We start from the raw sequence: 22,663 nt of genomic DNA, 5'->3' as shown, positions 1-22,663 counted from the left end.
CTTCAAAACTGTAAGCAAGCTGTAAAGAAAAGAAAATTATTTCAGCCCAAGTACATTCCCTGCTTGAACTTGGGAGCAAGAGCAGGAAATAGAAGGAACTTACTCATTGATTGCCTACTATTTGCCAAGCATGGAAAGACCATATAATTGGTTGGAGGGAAAATAAGATAAAAGTCTGAGCAACAGATGGAAACACATCTGCAAGGTGCCATGCTCTGTATGCATTGCTTTATCACATATAACATTTTCTTGTATTAGCAAGTTCCTGCTGAATGCGAGGCTACATTTTCTTCTCAGCCAAATGTCCAAGAAGCAGGTACTGCTTATGAATAAGCACAGTAAAAACCCATTTTCTAATAAACAGAAGAGATGGCAAGTGTATCCTCTCAAAGAAGTAAATTTTGCTTTCTGCCTTACATTTCTCAAACAACAGAAACTTTTGCCAATTCCATTACCGTAGCCTTCTAGCTACACATGGATATCACAGTAATCTTAATCTTTGAGTTTTCAAGTTAGAGGAATTCTTATTCAGTGTGAGAGTTAATAATCTCCTCAGACACAAATATACCTGGTAATATGAGAACAATAAATGTTCGTTGGGTGCAAACATGAATTAAAGCTGTATATGTTACGTCTTAAAGACATTAAATTAATCATAAATTATAGTGATTAACTAATTACGTTAAAACAATAGCATTCTTAACACACATGATATAAGTTTCACTTTAAGGAAAAACGATATTGTAATAATCCCCAAGTGCGCTCATATTCTGAGACACTAAAAATGATTATATGCTACCAACTGTACCTTGAAAATGCATATACTCTTAGTACAGACACAGAAATAAACAGAATAGAACCAAAACTGGAATAAATTCTGATTTTTATCATGACACATTTTTGTGTTGTAATATTTCTGAAATTGGGATGCATCTTAGATTCGGTGACATCTTCTAGTTGTCGTTAGCTGGGTAGCAGTTCTGATGTCACAGACAATGCTTGCAAGCAAGAAAACAACATCTAAGATTCATGTCAGCATCTTGCAAGAAGATCCAGAGACAGTAACAGATAACCTCTGTTATTCCTAGGAACTACTTGTTTTGAAAGATGATGGGTGAGACAGTGTATTATATATGTTTAACCTACAGGAAGCAAATGTAAAAAAGAAGTCTAATTCTATGTCATTGCCAAGTGACTTAAGAGTCTAGCACCACAGCATTTTAGTTGCTTAACTGATTTAAATGTTACATTGCACTCGCTTCAGCAGCACATATGTTAACATCGGAACATACAGGGAAGGTTAGCATGGTCCCTGAGCAAGAATGACACATAAGTTTATGAATATTCCATATTTTTTATAACGCAAAAAATAAATGCTTCAGGGGATGGATACCCAATTATCCATGATGTGATTATTACACATTGCATGCCTGCACCAAAATATCTTATGTACCCCATAAATATATACACCTACAATGCACCAACAAAATTAAATCAAATTAAAATTAAATTACAATTTTTTAAGGAAATATTACCTTATATTTTGTTGACATAGGAATTTATATTTTAAAACTTTTATACATTATATATAATTTCATAATTATGTGATTATTTTCAATTATATTTCAATATATGTTTTCAGTAAATCTATAATTTAAATATATAAACATTTAATTAAATTATATATTTAATTATTTTTTTGTATTATACTTTAAGTTCTGGGGTACATGTGCAAAATGTGCAGGTTTGTTACATAGGTATACATGTGCCATGGTGGTTTGCTGCACCCATCAACCTGTCATGTATATTAGGTATTTCTCCTTATGCAATCCCTCTCCTAAACCCCCATTCCCCAGACAGGCCACAGTGTGTGATGTTTCCCTCCCTGTGGCCACGTGTTCTCGTTGTTAAACTTCTACTTATGAGTGAGAACATGTGGTATTTGGTTTTCTGTTCTTGTGTTAGTTTGCTGAGAATGATGGTTTCCAGCTTCATCCATGTCCCTGCAAAGAACATGAATTCATCCTTTATTATGTCTGCACATATCCTTCCATGGTGTATCTGTGCCATATTTTCTTTATCCAATCTATCACTGATGGGCATTTAGGTTCATTCAAAGTCTTTGCTATTGTGAACAGTGCTGCAGTAAACATACATGTGCATGTGTCTTTATAGTAGAATGATGTATAATCCTTTAGATATATACCCAGTAATGGTATTGCTGGATCAAATGATATTTTTGGTTCTAGACCCTCAAGGAATTGCCACACTGTCTTTCACAATGGTTGAACTAATTTACACTCCCACCAACAGTGTGAAAGTGTTCCTATCTCTCCACATCCTCCCCAGCATCTGTTGTTTCCTGACTTTTTAATGATCCCCATTCTAACTGGCAATTATATAATTAAATTGCATAGTTAATTATATATTAACTATGGTGTATATGTGCCATATTTTATATTATAAATATATAGTTGTACTTAATTATATGTTGACAATGCAATTTATATATAGGTATACATGATATATATTTATCTGTATATATACATAATATATTAATATAAAATATTTATACATAATTATATATAATTAGGCTTAATAACTGAGTCAAAAACATGATTCGAAGACTCATTCAAAACATGATTCAGACTCCATGTGAAAGGAAGTTTTAGAAATATACCACCCAATTTATTTTTCTTATTTTTTATGTATATACAATAAATAACTTAAAAACCTATAATCAAGTTGAAAAGAGTTCTTTAAGTAAGTGTAAAATTTTCCAGTGATTAAAATGTACTAAGTCCATTTATTAGGTGGTATTTTTCTTAGGTTTTTTTTTCATGAAATAATGATAACTTCTGGCATCATAGATACAATGAAATAGGTGTATAAAAATATGCAGGAACATGAGGAGATACAATTCTACAGAGACATGAAAGAATAGAAATTAGCATCAGCCTGGAAGTTAGGAGACTGAGATTCTAGGCTTGGTTCCATAATTAAGGAGCTGAGTGATCTGGAGCAAGTCACTTCATCGCCCTGGACTTCATCTGTAAAATAAAGAGCTGTGATAGATGATTTCTGGGCTCTGGAGAGCAGTGATGTAAGCAATCAGGAAAACAAAACCTTCCCTAGGTGCTCCAAGGAAGATGGGATCTGATGTGAGGCACTAGGTGATTATGAGAGTGACGGAAAGGAGTCGCTGAGGTTGAGAAAGGCCAGTCACTGCTGGCTACTGAGGGATTAGACATTGTTTCCACGCAGGTCAGGAACTTAAGGAAACTTCCCCACACTTCACAGCAGCCTCCGGCATCTATTGGTGGACTTCTAGAGGCTACTAAAAACCTTCTAGGTCCCAAACTTTGCATGTCAGCGGGCCACTGCTCCCACAGGTACCACTTCTCTGCATCCAAATATCCCACAGGAACTTCTTACTGTTCGCATCCAAAACAAAGCTCTGTTTGGCAAGGGGTTCTGGGAAATGTAGTTCCTATATTGCCAGTCCCTATGCCATAGGAGAGATCATAGAATGAGGTAGGAATGGGGCTGAGTGTCACAGACAGCTGTCTGGTACCCCAGCTGGGTGAGGGACTGTGATGGCAACACAGGTGAACAAGAGGGAGGGGATGATTTGAAGACACATTCAGAAGTCGTGGAGAAGAAGGTACACATCTGAAAGATGCCTCAAAGGAAGAATTGAAAGATTAGATACGGGTTACTTTTTCTTTCCATTGACTAGTGAGTCAATATAATCTATACATCAAGTCTCTTTAGCTCCTCTACTGACTATCATGTTCTTTTTCCCTAGCTCTCCTGTAACAGGGAACAATACACCCTTTTTCTTGTAGTGCAAGAATAATGATTTGCTGGCAGAAGCTCCGTGAATCAGACTTCGCACTGAACATGTTGTATTGTTTGGGAACCTGGCTAAATTTTTCCATAACTGCTTTAAAACTGATTTCCATTTAAAGCTAGGTGGAACAAATTTCTGCTGCTGGCTAAATCTTCTTTTTCTTTTCCTGTGAACAGAATCTCATAAAAAGGACTATTGCTCTTTTGTACTTTTCTGTGATGCATTCTGTGTTAGGGTCTATGGAGGAAGCCATCTAAAAATACACTGAGTGCTATAAAAATACCCTCATAATTCTGCTAGAATTCAACTTTTTAATAGCTGTCTTTCTTCTCCCTTTATGTGTCTCCTTTTCAATTATTTCTTTCCCTTTGGTACCCTGCCAGATTAATGTTTCTGAGTCTTTCATAGACACCTACATTGACCAAATGGATCAATCTCCTACCTTTGAGATCCTCATTGAGCTCTGGCAGAATTTGGTGGCTGTATGAATTTAAACCCCAGATGTACGGAGAAAGAATCACTTTCAATAGAAAACCTAGTATCACCACTACTCACAATTGGCTATTTTTGTAATAAACAAATATAATGGGCATTATTTATGCCTGTTTTGAGCCTGTATCTCTGTTATATCAGGCTTTGCCTAATAATAATGCTGCTGTCAAGTTAATAAGGATTTTAGCTTACATAAATAACATTTCACTCCTGTTCAGTTGGGTTTATCTTAAACTGTACAGAGGTGCTTGTTTTATTATAATTCAACTGAATCAGAAACTTTCTTTCTCTTTACTTGCTCACACTGGCTTCTAATCAGCTCATGTTTCTTTAATGACAAGTGCTAAGTAAACTTCTCCTGGGGACTGAGCCTTCAATAAGGATAACAAAAGAATTGCACCAACTACCAAGTATCATTGTTTTATTTCCAATGAAACTGTCCCCTGTAAAATTGTTTCTCTCTGTGAAAAAAACTTGGAGTACAAATCCTCAGGGAGGACCCCAGCACCACCATCCCCACCGACTTAGAAAATGATTAAAATCTTTTAAAGCAGGAGGACCAGAGGCCAAAATGTCAGCATGGCCAGAAAAAGTGAGCAGAGTCCTGAATTAAGTCATGAAGTTGTAGATTCGTATAACACATGTAAAGGGAATAATATATGTAAAGGTCAAATGGCACTCCTCATTTTTAGGGTGAAGAAATGAGGCTTGCAGGAGTTAAGTTTCACGCAGCAGATAGCGGCCAAGCCAGGCTGAGTCCCATGACAGGACGAGTGTACTGCTTGCTTCTCTGTGCTGCTGTCATCTTTAGTGGTGGTAAATGGATGCGGAGTATTGATGTGAATACACTAAGAAATAACACAGCAGCCAGGCAGTGCGGTGGTTCATACCTGTAATACCTGCACTTTGGGAGGCCAAGGCACACAGATCACCTGAGGTCCAGAGTTCGAGACAGCCTAACTTTGAGAAACCCGTCTCTACTAAAAGTACAAAATTACCCAGGGGTGGTGGCGCATGCCTGTAATCCCAGTACTCGGGAGGCTGAGGCAGGAGAATCACTTGAACCTGGGAGGTGGAGGTCGGGCCACTTTATTCTAGCCTGGGCAACAAGAGCAAAACTCCATCTCAAAAAAGAAAAGAAATACAGCAATAATGCTCAAATATAATCTAATAATAATAATGATTTGAAATAAACATTATTATAGTGACTTCAATTGTGTCCCCCAAAAGATGTGTCCAAGATCTAGCCCCTGATACCTGTGAATATGACCTTACTTGGAAACGGGGTTTGTGCAGATGTAGTGCAGTTAGGGGTCTGCAGATAAGATCATCTTGGGTTTAGAAATCCACTCTAAATCCACTGACTGGTATCCTTATAAAAGAAAGGAGAGAGCGCTTTGACACACAGAGAAGAAGGTCAAGTGAAGACCTATGTGAAGAGGGAGGAAAAGATTGAAGTTCTGTGACCACAAGACCAAGAATGCCAAGAACAACCAGAAGCTGGAAGAGGCGGAAAAAAAAAAAAAAAACCTCCCCTGGAGCTGCAAAGGGAGTGCAGCCCTGCTGAGGCCTCAATTGTGGATTTCTGGCCTCCAGAGCTGCGAGGGAGTACATTTCTGGGGTTTTAAGCCATAGACTCTGTGGTCATTTGTTACAGCAGCTTTAGGAAACTAATATTATAAAAATACACAATCTAAAAAGCAATGCAGGAAGAAACTTTTATTGTCCCAGTACTTTGTTGTCATTGCTGATTTTAACAAATTATAGCTCAAATAACAGTTCTTTGAACTTTTCAGTTAAGAATAATTACACACATAATGGCTCCCCTAAATGTTTCTTAGCCTAAAGACCCTATCAACATTTATTATTATATAAAAGGCCTCAGCCCCGTGTCCTCCCAAGCCTTCCTCTTTACCCAGTATTCCAGCCGCACTGGTCTTCTCTTTGGTCCCAGAGCATGCTAGGACTCTTCTCATCTCAGGCTTCTATGTGCTTCTCCTCTGCCTGGCACACTCCTCCCTGACCCTTCACATCCTCCCCAGTCTGAAATCAGCTCCCAAAGTGCAATTCTCAAGGAAGCCCTCCTGCCCCTTTATCATAGATTAGCCCCACACATACACCCTTTCCCTCTTCTTGACAGTCATGATCACTGTTTATAATTCTTAATTTATAATATTCCTGGATTGTCTATCTTTCTTGTTGGACTGTTGCTTTCTGAGGGCAGGCACAGGATGTTTTCCTGATCATGACATTTCAGGGGTAACATGATGCCTAGGGTACGGCAGGCACTCATAAATATTTGGAAAATAAGTGAATGATAGTATTTAGACTTGGATGGTGCTCTTGTCTGTTATTCACACTTATAGCTGTTCTGTTTCCAACATCTGACATTGAAATTGTAGAAAAACCTGCACATAGTCTTAATTCCAAAAATTATTTTAGTAACATCTGAATTTTTCTCCTCTGAATTTCTTTTTTTTTTTTTTTTTTGAGATGGAGTTTCACTCTTGTTACCCAGGCTGGAGTGCAATGATGCGATCTCGGCTCACCACAACCTCCGCCTCCTTGGGCAGTTCTCCCGCCTCAGCCTCCTGAGTAGCTGGGATTACAGGCACGTGCCACCATGCCCAGCTAATTTTTTGTATTTTTAGTAGAGACGGAGTTTCACCATGTTGACCAGGATGGTCTCGATCTCTTGACCTCGTGATCCACCCACCTCGGCCTCCCAAAGTGCTGGGATTACAGGCTTGAGCCACTGCGCCCAGCCTCTCCTCTGAATTTCTAAATGAATTCTTGAAAGTTCTGCTCTGTCCCAAAGGCATTTCATAAATAAGTAAGCATAGCTAAAAGGGACTCAAACCTGTTACATGTTACCATGCCATCAGCTTTCATGGATAGGCAAATTTGCCCTAATTAGTAGTATTCATTTGTATAAACAATAAGCATGTTGGGTACTGTATTAGTCCATTTTCATGCTGCTAATAAAGACATACCTAAGACTGGGCAATTTACAAAAGAAAGAGGTTTAATGTACTCACAATTCCATGTTGCTGGGGAGGCCTCACAATCATAGTAGAAGGTGAAAGGCACATCTCACATGGTGACAGACAAAAGAAGAGAGATTGTGCAGGGAAACTCCCCTTTATAAAACCATCAAGTCTCATAAGACTTATTCACTAACACAAGACTATCACAGGAATGACCCACCCCCATGATTCAGTTATCTCCCACTGAGTCCCTCCCATAACACATGGGAATTGTGGGAGCTGTAATTCAAGTTGAGATTTGGGTGGGGACACAGCCAAACGATATCATTCCACTCCAACCCCTCCCAAATTTTGTGTACTCTCATTTCAAAACCAGTCATACCTTCCCAACTATCCCCCAAAGTCTTAACTCATTTTATCATTAACTCAAAAGTCCACAGTCCAAAGTCTCATCTGAGACAAGGCAAGCTCCTACTGCCTATGAGACAGTAAAATCAAAAACAAGTTAGTTACATCCTATATACAATAGGGGTACAGGCATTAGATAAATATGTCCATTCAAAATGGGAGAAATTGGCCAAAATGAAGATGCTAAAGGCCCAATGCAAGTCCAAAACCCAGCAGGGCAGTCAAATCTTAAAGCTCCAAAAATATCTCCTTTGACTCCAGGTCTCACATCCAAGTCATGCTGATGCAAGAGGTGGACTCCCATGGCCTTGGGCAACTCCACCCCTATGGCTTTTCAGGGTACAGCCTCTCTCCTGGTTGTTTTCACAGGCTGGTGTTGTCTATAGCTCTTCCAGGTATACGGTGCAATCTGTCAGTGGAGCAATTTTTCTGGGGTCTGGAGGATGGCAGCCCTCTTCTCACAGCTCCACTAGGCAGCACTCTAATGGGGACACATTTTCTTTCAGCATTGCCCTAGCAGAGGTTCTCCATGAGTGTCCCACCCCTGCAGCAAACTTCTGCCTGGACATCCAGGCATTTCCATGTACCTTCTGAAATCTAGGTGGAGAATTCAAACCTCAGTTATTGACTTCTCTATAACTTCAGGCTCAACACCATGTGGAAGCTTCCAAGGCTTGGGGCTTGTACCCTCTGAAGCCATGGCCCAAGCTCTACATTGGCCCCTTTTAGTCACACCTGGAGCAGCTGGAATGCAGGACACCAAGTCCCTAGACTGCATACAGCACAGGGACCCTGGGCCGAGCTCACAAAACCATTTTTCCCTCTTAGGCCTCTGGGCCTGTGATGGGAGAGACTGCCACAAAGGTCTCTGACATGTCCTGGAGACATGTTCCCCATAGTCTTGGTGACTACATTCAGCTCCTCATTACTTACACAAATTTCTGCAACCAGCTTGAATATCTCCTCAGATAATGGGATTTTCTTTTCTATCACATTGTCAGGCTGTAAATTTTCCAAACTTTTATGCTCTGATTCCCTTTTTAAACTGAATGCCTTTAACAGCACCCAAGTCACCTCTTGAATATTTTGCTGCTTAGATATTTCTTCTGCCAGATACCCTAAATCATCTCTCTCAAGTTCAAAGTTCCACAAATCTCTATGGCAAGGGCAAAATTTTGTCACTCCCTTTGCTAAAACATAGAAAGAGTCACCTTTGCTCCAGTTCCCAACAAGTTCCTCATCCCCATCTGAGACCACCTCAGCCTAGATTTCATTGTCCATATCATTATCAGCATTTTGGTCAAAGCCACTCTACAAGTCTCTAGGGGTTTCCAAACTTTTCCACATTTTCCTCTCTTCTTTAGAGCCCTCTACACTATTCCAACCTCTGCCTGTTACCAAAGCTGCTTCCACATTTTGGGGTGTCTTTTCAGTAGGGCCCCACTCTACTTATACCAAAATCTGTGTTAGTCAGGGTTCTCTAGAGGGATGGAACTAATGGGATAAACACATCTATAAAGAGGAGTTTATTTAGGAGTATTGCCTCATAGGATCACAAGGTGAGGTCCCACCATAGGCCATCTGCAAGCTAAGGAGCAAGGAAGCAAGTCCAAGTCTCAAAGCTGAAGAACTTTGGGTCTGATATTCGAAAGCAGGAAGCATTCAGCACAGGAGAAAAATACAGACCAGAAGACTAAACCACTCTAGTCTTTCTACAATCTTCTGCCTGCTTTTATTCTGGCCATGCTAGCAGGTGATTAGATTGTATCCACCAAGATTGAGGGTGTATCTGCCTTTCCCAGTCCTCTGACTCAAATGTTAATCTCCTTTGGCAACACCCTCACATAGACATGCCCAGGAACGATACTTTGCATCCTTCAGTCTAATCAAGTTGACACTCAGTATTAACCATCACGTGTACCTAATAGATTCCAAAGATTATATTCCAAAATATGTTTTAATCTATAGAAAAGAAAAAAGGTAACAAGAACAGTAACGAGAGGTAAATCACAGTGAGGCTGGGTGGTGGTAAGGGAGCATTTCCAGAGGCAGTAACTCTTGAGCTGAGTCTTAAATAATGAGTAGGAGAGAGTAAGTAAAGAAAGACATCAAGGTTGTTTTAGGGCAGGATTTCTCATTTCTGGCATTTTTAATAGAATAATTCTTTGCTGTCTGGGGTTGTCCTGTGTGTTTTAGGATCTTAAAAGGATCCCTGGCCTCTGTCCATGAGATGCCAGTGTGGCAACAAAAAATGTCTCCTGAAGATTTCTCAATAAACTGAAAATAGAACTACAGTTTGAGACAGCAATCTTACTACTGGGTTTCTACCCAAAAGAAAAGAAATCATTATAGAAAAAATATGCAGCACTATTCACAATAGCAAAGATATGGAATCAACATTTAAGTGTCCAATGGATGACTGGATAAAGACAACGTGGAGTACGTGTGTGTGTGTGTGTGTGTGTATACACACACACACACACACACACAAATATATATATATATATAGACACACACACCATGGAATGCTACTCAGCCATAAACAAGAATGAAATCATGTCTTTTGGAGCAATATGAATGGAATAGGAGGTTATAGCTTAATGAAATAACTCAGAAACAGAAAGCCAAATAAATACATCATGGGAGCAAAATGATGTGTACATATGGTCATACAGTGTACAATAATAGACAGTGGAGACTCGGAAAGGTAGGAGGGTGGGAGGAGGGATGAGAAATTGTCTAATGGGTACAATGTACACTATTCAGGTGATAATTATATTAAAAGCCCAGACTTCACCACTATACAATATATCTAAATATCAATACTGCAGCCAGGCACAGTAGCTCACGACTGTAATCTCAGCACTCTGGTAAGCCGAGGCAGGCAGATCATTAGGTCAGGAGTTCAAGACCAGCCTGGCCAACATAATGAAACCCCATCTCCACTAAGAATACAAAAAATTAGCCAGTCCTGGTGGCAGGCACCTGTAATCTCAGCTACTCGGGAGGCTGAGGCAGAAGAATCGCTTGAACCTGGGAGACGGAGGTTGCAGAGAGCGGAGATTGCACCACTGCACTCAACAGTACAAGACTCCATATCAAAAAAAAAATTGCACTTTCACCCTCTAAATCTATAAAAATTTAAAAATTAAAAAGACAAAAACAAAATGTCTCCTGACATTGCCAAATATCCACTGGATTGCAGCATCATCCTAATTAAGAACCACTGGTGGGGGCACAGGAAGGAGCCTATCTGCAGGTGGGGGCATCTGAGTTACTGCAGCATGTCCAGGTAGCTCTAGGGAGAGTACCTGGGAGGGAGATAGGAGAGAAGGTACAACACTGCTCTTACACATGGGAGTGTTATGCTGGGGAGTTTGGAATTTCATCCCAAAAGCACTTATGCAGAATCAAAGGATCTTTAGTAGGAAAGGGACATGGGCTAATTTGTGCTTAAGAAAAAGCATTCTGGTCACGGTGGAAAGGAAGGATCAAAGGGAGATCAGAATGAATCAGAAAGAACTGAATGTAATCCAGGAGAGAAATGAGTCATGGGAATGGAAAGGAAAGGGGAGACAGAAAGGTTCTCATATCACGTCTCTAAGACATTGTCCAGGATGAGATCTAGATTCTTGGTTTGGATGATCAGAAAGTAGAATCATAAATCTGCTCCAAAATTCACTTGGAAATTAGGCCTCATGACTTTATTTTTTAAAAAATTCAAACCCTTGAATTCAGAAAAATTACTTGTAAAGTTGGTTAAGCATAATGTAGGTGAACTCATGGTGTAGTAAATAAAAATAGCACTACTTATGCCTTTAAATTCAACTAGGTCTTCAGCAAAGATTCCTTCAGCAAATTGTCAAAAAAAAGTTAGTTTTTAAAGTAATCAATATATTAGAAAACTTTAGTAAATTTTCACCCCCTGCCCCCAAGCAATGTCTAGTCAAGTGAGACAGAGAGACAAAATGAGTAATTGAGGTCATTTTTCTTGCCTGATTGTCCAGAAAATTGCCTCATTTCTTTGCTTTATTTTCTGAGTCCATATAATCATAACAGAAAAAGTTGTATGTGCGGATGCTTTTTAAAAGCTGAATCTTTGACAGTGTTGAGAGAGGTAATCGCCAACAAACACACTATCACAGCATTTACCAGAACCTCTGTTTTCTTTCAGGCAGTTGTCAGTATCTAAGGCAAGTCCTTTATGTGAGAATTGACTAGATAAAATGTTGTGAGCACCTCCTGTGAGGGAAAGAAGATTAGGACTGAGATCTCAGTCATAAAGAGACTCCCAAGCTGCAGGTGCTACAAGGTGTGCAAAGGCAATTAGCAATTTGGGGCAAAGTACAATTTTCATAGATTCTATTTTGCAAAAACATCCTGTGCTACCTATTTCACAAAGTTACTCACATTTCTTGCTCTTCAACATGAGGAACACAGGATATTCAGGCCTTGCTAAAGGATACGAATGGGCCATCCAGGTTTTGGCTAAGAGATTGTTTGAACAAGTCCCAAACAGTAATAATTCAAATTAAAGCAAGAATGTGCCAATACATCTGAATTGTTGAAGAATGCAAAACTAGTGTTTATACATAAATATGAAGTATATAGAAGTTTTATGTGTTGACAAATTATATATTTTTAAATATTTGGCTTCAATGACAATATAAGAAAAATGAAGTTCCTACTAATCCATAGAATAATGTGTACCTTCATTTAAGAAATCACCAACTTTAAATCAATGAAACTTCACACACTTAATAAAATCATCAAATTTAAATTATAAACCAAACTATAATTCAGAAAGTAAAAATTATGATACACAGTTTATATTGGTCAAAGTTACCATTAATTGTTTATTATCATGAAAAATAAACACATATTTTTCACTTCACATGTATTACACAGGTGCTTAATATTTTATATGCTAATACATTTGCTCTTCACAGCCATAAAAGGTAGATACATGATTATTCCCTTTGTGCAGATAAGGAAATTAACACCCAGGTGAAATAATTTACCAAGGGTCACATAGCTAGTAAGTAACAACCCTGTGATTAAGGGAGAGCATTATCCTAAACTTCATGAAGAACAAGACACATATAAGCAGTTAGCCACTTAAAGACTAAGAAATTTTGATGGAGACAATTTGTTACAGATGCATATGATAGTACAACCAGTTCTATAAATCACAGAGTGTTGTATTTATTTCTACACATTCTATATTAATAATGTAATTTTAATTTAATGTAATTTAAGTTTTAATAACTGCTGTAAGTATATGCAGCTCTGAGAACAAGGAAGAAGAGAATAATTTCAGCCATTTTTAAATAGCTTTTAAATTTAAATTTAAATATTTCCATTGGAGTTCAAGTATCTTTTCCTGCTAAAAATTTGACCTGTCTGAATTTTAAAAGCCATTTGGTCTTCAAACTTTAGTTAATGGTAAAAAAAAACTAAATATTTAATTTCCTGAAATAGTTCCAAATTACAGAAACAGAGAGAAAGTTTAAATACCACAGAACAAAAATTCATAGACTAGAATTTACAAATCATGATTCATACACAAAAAACCAAACCTTTCAATGAATAACTATTGTTGACAGTTTGGAAGGAATTTTAATTTTGTTTGTCTTTCTAAAATAACAAGATCAGAGTCAAAAAAGCCTTAATATCTCCATATTAGAGATTCTGTAACTCACATCAGTTATGCCCAGCTCTTGCTAAGTACTCTGAAAAGTATATTAAATCAGGATGATAATTGTTCAGTAAAATTTCTCCTAGAAGTATAGTAAATATGATTGATTTAATATATCGTTGAGATTCTACTGGAAAAATGGCATAAAACGGCAACAAAATGTTGCCGTTTTATAACTTTCATTTTTGTAAAGTGACCATTAGCATAATATAGTAATATCATTACGACAATCTGCACAGATGAAAATATCTCAAGGCCAATATTACATTTTCATCAAGTAAATGACCATGTGTTTCAATAAACACAATTATGAATGTTAATATACCAACAGATTGAGTAATTTGATTTCTCAGCATCATTGTTTATAGGGGAAAACAAATTAATCATCTTTGAGGTAACAGGAGTGTAAACTTTTAGAATATAGTAAGTTGTTTCACTACAACTATTCTTTGTTTGCTGAATTGGAGTCAGGACTGTACTTCCGACTGTCCTATCTGAGGTCTTTTTGTCTGACTGTCCCCTTCTGAAGTCATCTTGTCATTATGTAAATATCCTATGCAGCATTTTCAATGTAGAGCCAGAGAATTTAAGATGGGTCACATCTTTATTTTGATAAGTATCCACAGGACACTGAATTATACAATAGAAACACCCAAAGAAACCCATTCCTCCCACCTGTTCCATCAGTTTGGACAATTCCTGAACAAGCTGGTCTCCAGCCCTGCACCCGTGTGAGCAGGCCAGGGACTCTGTGGACCCGGCCATGCCCTTTCTGTTGCCACAGCTACATTCATGATCAGGAGGCAAGTGAGATTGTCATCTCTTTCCCTTGAATCTGCTTTAGCAATAGGCACATTGGGCATTGGAAAGGATGTGCAGATGAAATTGACACAAACCAAAAATAGAAGAGGCAACCTGTCTATGGCTTTACCATGCTGAATGTTCCCGATCTTGAAAGCTAAGCAGGGTCGGTCTGGTTAGGTAGTACTTGGATAGGAGAAGAGATAACCAGCTGAGACTTCAGTAACTAGCTAACAGGCTGCTTCAGACTTCCAGCACAGCTTAATTATCATGTATGATTGGGGAAGAGGCAACATTTTAAGACCATCCGAGATTAACCTTTACTTAAGCACAAAGAAATATTTCCATTTTCAAATGCTTTTGTTAAAAAATATTTCAAAAATAATAAATGATTTTTCTGATTTATTTTTTAAAAATCCCTGTATTCCCTGGCTGTAGCATCGCTGCAAATGTGACAGTATAAGAAGTACTTACCCTGGCATTGGTCCCAAAATATAGTTGCTTGAAAAAGTCTATATTGTGACCTTAATTTTTAGTCCTTTGCCTCTTTGGGAACTCCACGGTGAAGAGAGGTATGCACAACCTCATGGTCCTCAGGTGGTTATCACATAGCCGAAATTTTGTTTGTTTATTTGTTTTTGAGACAGAGTTTCACTCTTGTTGCCCAGGCTGGAGTGTAGTGGTGCAATCTAGGCTCACTGCAACCTCTGCCTCCCAGGTTCAAGCAATTCTCCTGCCTCAGCCTCCTGAGCAGCTGGGATGACAGGCACCCGCCACCATGCTCAGCTAATTTTTGTATTTCTAGTAAAAATGGGGTTTCACCATGTTGCTCAGGCTGGTCTCGAACTCTTGACTTTGTGATCTGCCCATCTCGGCCTCCCAAAGTGCCAGGATTACAGGCATCCACCACCACGCCCAGGTAATTTTTGTATTTCTATTAGAAATGGGGTTTCACTATGTTGGTGAGGCTGGTCTTGAGCTCCTGACCCCATGATCTGCCCAACTCGGCCTTCCAAAGTACTGGGATTACAGGTGTGAGCCACCACACCCAGCTGGCCAAACTTTTTACAACATGAATTCATGAATTATGTAGTTAATTAATATATCAAAGAAGAGCTCTCCACACTTATCACAAGTTCTCTTAGTTATAGCCCTACAGCCTTAACTTTTATTGCCAAGAATTTCTATTCACTCTCCCTATTTTGCAAACTACAGTTACAGAGGAGGTATGAATGAAAAGTTTTCTGTGTCATTTCAAAAATTTGTTAGCATGTTTTGAAAAGTTCTGATTCCTTGATCTGTGAGTGATTTAGCAACATGATTAGATGAGACAAAACCCATAGCTACGCATCTTTCTCTAGGAGTTTTCTTAATGTCAACTCTTGACAAAATTTCAGATCCATTCAAAATTTCAAACACATTAAAATTAAAAATTTAATACTCTAATATTGAGATTGAGTATCCTATGTAAGTCTTCCTTAAAGATTAAATTTTTTACATTTTCTATTTTGCATTCATTTCAAGGGTGTTCGTAATTGCTCAGTGAATGGCTAATTTCAAATCTGTTCCAGGTAATTCTCACCTCTCTGTCATCTCAGTGTTGACATCTATTGATTTGCTTTTTTTCATTCAGTTTGAGATCTTCCTGGTCCTTGATTTTGTGAGTGACTCTTGGTTGAAACCTAGACATTTTAGATATTATTTTATGAGCCTATGGATCTGCTGCTGTCGTCCTCTCTCTGCTTTTCTTTTTCTTTTTCTTCTCCCCTTACTCCTACCTCTTTAAGCCAATGCTCAGGTAGGACCAGGGAAACATGAAAACTTGGCCCAGAGATGGAAGGAACATCGTACTTCATGTGTCGCATTTAAATTCCCCAGGAAGAAATGGCTTCTCAATAAAGCATCCTTTTAAGTCACACATGGCAGTAAGGCTGTGCTACCCCCACCTTTCCTTTCTCATCACTGCCTCCTAATGTCACTTACTTTCTGAAGTACCTAGTAGCATCACCACTCTCCAAGACTGACATTCTCCATTTCTATTCAATCGTAACTCACTAGTGAAGATTAATTGGGGAGGAGACAAGTCTGAATTAGAAATCACCAAAGTAGTATTTTTTATTTATTTATTTATTTATTTATTTATTTTTGAGACGGAGTTTCACTCTTGTTACCCAGGCTGGAGTGCAAGTAGTATTTTAAAAGAAGTACAGATTTATTGCATTCATTTCTAGGCCTAATTCAGAGACATGGCTAGAACAGTTACTAAGGAAATGTCTTAAAGGGCCTATTTTAAAGCATAGAGACAACCTATTTGTACAGTAGCAGAAAGAAATGTGTTTTAAATCCTTAACAATAGTTTTCTTGAGTAGATTAAACACTGCTTTAAAAATCCTATTTATCTCCTACAAATACTAAGTAAATTTCAGCACAACTCTTTTCTGAATTTTCACAAATTCTACAGTAGTGGAATCTAAATTAGAAGCTCAGTTATATATGATATTTCTGTTTAGAAATATCATAAAAAAGCACTCATTAAGCTGCTTTGCTCTGTGAGCACTAGAATTGGGGTTGGCACAGTCATTTCATAATCTGAAATCTAACACAATTATTTCTGAATGAACCATTTGCCATAAAATTTAACAGGCTGTATTAGCTGTTGGTTTGCAATGATGATCTATAAATACTAACCTTTATCTCTTAATATTTTTTCTTGTTCTTTTTTATGGTTAATTTAGAATTTCACTGATTAAGCATCTGCTTCTATAAAGTGCTTACTGATACCAAAGACTCAAAACATCATTGAGCGTGTTTATGCTGAAAAGTGATTTCATGTTGCAAAGTTTGACTCAGTGTAGAAAGATTATAAGACTATAGAAGTTACCTTTGGAAATCCTAAACCGTCTTGTAGAAAAATTATCTTACTGTTTTAAAAATGGCATTCAAAGTCCCAAAAGAACAATTCGAGCTTGTTGCAACTGGAAAAATCAAAACTAGTTTAGATCAATGGTCCACACTGTGCAAGATGTTTACGTGCTGACAGCTTGTGTGCCCACTCCACATCAATTCGGCCATTATACCAGCTAGTTCTTACATCTAGGATTCATAACCTAAAAATGTGCTTCCTCTTTCTGAGGGAAAGTTGAATATGGGTAGAGAAGAGTTGCCCTTATTTTACCTTGAAGAATAACAACATAAGTTCATGTGCAATGAAATAGCAGACTTACTGGAAATGATTGCTAGTGTCTTGAACGCAAAGAAGTATATATTTTTTTAACTTCATAAGGATTTAAAGGTTGATCATTCATCATCCCCCTCTGCACTCTGAGTGCTGAACCAATAGAGAAAGAGATGCAAGCAAGCATCAGACAGAAATCCAAACAGCAGCTTAGACTGTGCTTCTCCAGTGGTATAGGCCCTTCAGAGCCTACTTTTTGAAAAAGTGAATAGGATACATAAAGTCAGCTGCACACCTACAACATTTAGAAAATATAAAAGTCCCCAGCCCCCACTGCAAGGTTATATTCTCAGAACCGGGAATATAGTGCAATCTTGCCCTGTACCATCCAATACAGTAGCTCCTAGCCATATGCGACTGTTTTGTTTATGTTTAGTTTATGGACTTAGAGTCCATAAACTACATGGACTCTAAGTGTAGATTAATTGTTTCCGATTAAAATAATTAATAATTCCATTAAAATAAAGGGGCCACTTGAGATATGCTCTCAGTACAAAATATGTAAGAATTTTGAAGACACAGCCCAAAAAAGATAATATAAAATAGCCCTTTTATACTTGTTTACATGTCGAAAGAATAGTATTTTGGATACACAGGGTTAAATAAAACATAAAAATTGACTTTTAAAAATGCTTCTGTTTCTTTTTACTTTTTTAATGATTACTAGAAAATGTTCAATTACATATGTGGTTCACACTGTATTTCTATTAGACTCACTCTACTAGAGTGTGATGTAGATTCACCCTCTAGTTGGTGTGTAAAAGTCATCGTGGAGATTTAATTGCATCTAGGGGAAGAAGAACAAACAAGAGAAGAGAGAAAGAGAAAATCTTCTGGCTCCTAGGAGGCCAACTGGTCTGGGCTCGTTTGTGTCTCTGCATGGCTTCTGTACCTGAACTTAAGTGGAAGAAATCTCCCGCCAAGAGGTTACTTACGTTGTCAGGTGTCTGTTTCTTCTCAAGCCTGAGACTACTGAGCTCTGAGTGTCATCTTATCTTGATGCTGCTTCTCCGATACTTATTTTTTAAAAGCTTTTACTTCTCTAGGCTTTGATTAACATTAACTATTAAAATTGCAGTGTAGGCTGGGCATGGTGGCTCACACTTAAAATCCCAGTACTTTGGAAGGGCAAGGCAGACGGATCACTTGAGATCAGGAATTCGAGACCAGCCTGGCCGACATGGTGAAACGTAGTCTCTACTAAAAAATAAATAAATACAATTGCAAAACAAATAAATAAATTTGCAGTGTAAAACTCCCCTTTACTCTCTATTTTCCTATTGCAACAGAATTCAGCTTTCCCTGGGTACCCATCCCTTAATTCCAGGTAAGAAAAAAAGTATAAAAAATGCAACATCCACTCATGCCCAGCCCTCCAAAATCTTATACTCTCAGTTCCAGTGGAGGCAACATTGAAGGTTGGCTCCCTGCTATCTAAAGAGACGTTCTGCCCATGTCAATTTGAACACCTCCCTTTTGTAAAAGGCCCCACAGAAGTGAAACTATGAAAACCCCACAGAAGTGAAACTGTGTCTCCAGTCTTAACTCTCTGGGAGAAGCTCTTCTGACCCAATAAAGAATTGCTTTTTCTGACCAAGAACAGAAACCGCTTGGTTAGTTTGAGGTCCAGGAGACCACCTGGATCACCAAGATAAATGCTCGTTCTTGCTAACCCAAGGCAGAAACAGGTACATTTCTCAGTTCTTCAACAGGCCCACACTGCTGCCTCCTGGAGCCCACGCAGGGGCCCTTGTTCAGCCATAATTCTAGACCTTGGCTGCATACTGGAGGCCAGACTCACTACATGAGTGTTTTCAGCTACTAAGGAGAACTTGAAGAAAAGAAGCTGTCCGAGCAGAGGACTCATGTGTGCCCTGACACTTTTCCTATCTCACTAATCAGGCTTCTCATCTCATAACTCACCCTTTTCATAAAAAAAAAAAAAAAAACAGAATAAATGAAAGTAGATATGGAAATGGCGAAATTCAGAATGTCCTCCAACTTCTCAAGAACTAGTCCTGGGTTTGCATTATCCTTATAAATGCCCTAAGATTATTTTTCAACCATATGTTACCAAGAAGTAGGGAAGTTTCAGCATTAACAATACATAGCTTTGTAACAATTAGCCATCTGTTTATAATGCTGTTAGGGATTGACAGCATCTCAATGGAAGCAGGGAAAACAACAGAAATATTATATCTGCCAAGTTCTAGTCATTCTTTATCTTACATAGTAATTTGTCGTCTCATGAGATCACTAAGGAAAGAAAAAAACCATGCTGTGCTACAAAATAAACTTTGTAAAGCAGGTAGTTTAATAGCAAATTAATGATGTGCTGACAAGATCAAGACCAAAAAAAATATTTAGTCATAGTTTCCGCAGTGCAGCTAGTAATGTAAGTTTTAAGATGTCTCAGGAGAAGGTAGTATTTATTTTTTCCAAGATACTATTTGAAAACCAGAGAGTAAGGTATTATAAGATGGCTTTCTCAATGCCAGTGTGTTTTAAATCTTACTAGCTTTCACATATTATCTTGCTATCACTCTTAATATTCTTCTTTTTGTTTTGTTTTTTTGTTTTGTTTTGTTTTTTTGAGACGGAGTTTCGCTCTTGTTACCCAGGCTGGAGTGCAATGGCGCGATCTTGGCTCACCGCAACCTCCGCCTCCTGGGTTCAGGCAATTCTCCTGCCTCAGCCTCCCGAGTAGCGGGGATTACAGGCACACACCACCATGCCCAGCTAATTTTTTGTATTTTTAGTAGAGACAGGGTTTCACCATGTTGACCAGGATGGTCTCGATCTGTTGACCTCGTGATCCACCCGCCTCGGCCTCCCAAAGTGCTGGGATTGCAGGCTTGAGCCACTGCGCCCGGCCAATATTCTTCTTAATTATGGATGTCCCAGTGGTAAAGTCTAATCTCTTTCAATCTCATATCTTGACTTGATGAGTCATTACACAGAATCTGTTAATACAATGGGGCTTCTTACCAAGAGCAAAGTAAATTTGAATGAAGTTTATAAAAGTAAAAGAAATAAAGCAGATGGCAAATATTGCCCACAGAATTGGTTATAGTATCATTATCCATTAAGAAATGAATTTTGTACATTAGATAATCTCTTATTTATCTATCTCTCATAACTATATATAGTTTCACTATATAACTATATAGATACATAGTTATATAGAGAGATAGATAGGTCTTATCTCCCATAACTACATATATATATATATAGTTATATATATAGAGAGAGTTATATATACATGTATAGTTATATATACATAGTTATATATACATATATAGTTATATATACATAGTTATATATATATACACATATATAGTTATGTAGAGAGAGATAAATAAGACCTAGATGCTATCTTACACATATATGTGTGTATATATATATATATACCTGTGTGTGTTTAAATATATATATGAGAGATTGTGTGTGTGTGTGTGTGTGTGTGTGTGTGTGTGTGTGTGTGTGTATGTATGTAAGATAGGTATAACGATATTGCAAATTGGCTTTCTTTTCTAATTACCAAAAGATGGCTTTAATATTTGATATGATTTGGCTCTGTGTCCCCACCCAAATCTCATATTGAATTGTAATTTCACATGTCAAGGGAGGGACCTGCTGGGAGGTGATTGGATGATGGGGTGATCATGGATAGTGAGTGAATTCTAACTTTGAAAGTATTTGGAGACTGGGCACAGTGGCTCACACCTGTAATCCCAACACTTTGGGAGGCCAAGATGGGCAGATCACCTGAGGTCAGGAGTTTGAGACCAGCCTGGCCAACATGGTAAAACTCCACCTCTACTAAAAATACAAAAATTAGCTGAGTGGCTGAGCACAGTGGCTCATGCCTATAATCCCAGCACTTTGGGAGGCCAAGGTGGGCCGATCACCTGAGGTCAGGAGTTTGAAACAAAGCTGGCCAACATGGTGAAACCCCATCTCTACTAAAAATACAAAAATTAGCTTGCATGGTGGTGTACATCTGTAATCCCAGTGCTTGGGAGGCTGAGGCAGGAGAATCATTTGGATCCAGGAGGTGGAGATTGCATTGAGCTGAGAACACACCACCACACTTCAGCCTGGGTGACAGAACGAGACTCTGTCTCAAAAAAAAAAAAAATTAGCCAGGCAAGGTGGTGGATGTCTGTAATCCCAAATAGGGAGGCTGAGGCATGAGAATCACTTGAACCCAGGATGCAGAGGTTGCAGTGAGCTGAGATCACACCACTGCACTCCAGCCTGGGTGACAGAGTGAGACTCTGTCTCAAAAAAAAAAAAAAAGTGTTTGACAGTTCCGCCTTGTGCGCTCTCTCTCTCTCTCTCTCTCTCTCTCTCTCTCTCTCTCTCTCTCTCTCTCTCCTTCCACCATGTAAGATGTGCCTTGCTTCCCCTTCTCCTTCTGCCATGATTCTAAGTTTCCTGAGGCTTCCTCAGTCATGAGGAACCGTGAGTCAATTAATCCCCTTTCTTTATAAATTACCCACTCTCAGGTCATTCTTTATGGCAGTGTGAAAATGCACAAATACAACATTTGGAAACTCTGTGCCACAATACAGGGTTCATATACTGCCCAGCCTGAATTAAAATGCTATGTGTATTATCACTAATATCAAACTGTCTTTAAGATGATGACAAAGGTGACAACTTGGATGAAAGATACAGACCCATTGTTTTCTTTCCTATAGCTTTTCCTCAAGTGGACGAAAATAATTACAGCTTTTTTTTCACCAGGCTACTAAATCGAACTCTTTCTTAATATCACCCCAGGTGCTATTCTGCTATTTTTTTTTTTTTTTGAGATGGAGTTTCGCTCTTGTTACCCAGGCTGGAGTGCAATGGTGCGATCTCGGCTCACCACAACCTCCACCTCCTGGGTTCAGGCAATTCTCCTGCCTCAGCCTCCAGAGGAGCTGGAATTACAGGCACACATCACCATGCCCAGCTAATTTTTTGTATTTTTAGTAGAGACGGGGTTTCACCATGTTCACCAAGATCATCTCAATCTCTTGACCTCGTGATCCACCTGCCTTGGACTCCCAAAGTGCTGGGATTACAGGCTTGAGCCACCGCGCCCGGCCCAGGTGCTATTCTTATAAGTGTTCTCTTCTATATCAACCACACTTCTGTTTGTGATAAGGATTTTCACCTCATCTGATGAAAAGAGCGGT

General features: G+C 38.5%; 1 protein-coding gene and 1 non-coding gene across 2 annotated transcripts in view; both read left to right on the top strand.

Annotated features, from left to right (window-relative positions):
• Positions 1 to 22,663, top strand: part of CNTNAP2 (contactin associated protein 2) — a 2,303,447-nt gene that overhangs the window by 1,706,127 nt on the left and 574,657 nt on the right. The window lies entirely within an intron of this gene.
• Positions 1,252 to 1,357, top strand: LOC118143943 (U6 spliceosomal RNA). The gene has a single exon (XR_004728426.1). It is a non-coding gene; the product is annotated as a U6 spliceosomal RNA (small nuclear RNA).

This window comes from Callithrix jacchus, chromosome 11 (genome assembly GCF_049354715.1).
Source record: "Callithrix jacchus isolate 240 chromosome 11, calJac240_pri, whole genome shotgun sequence".
NCBI lineage: Eukaryota > Metazoa > Chordata > Mammalia > Primates > Cebidae > Callithrix > Callithrix jacchus.
This window is presented reverse-complemented; position numbering and strand designations above follow the sequence as displayed.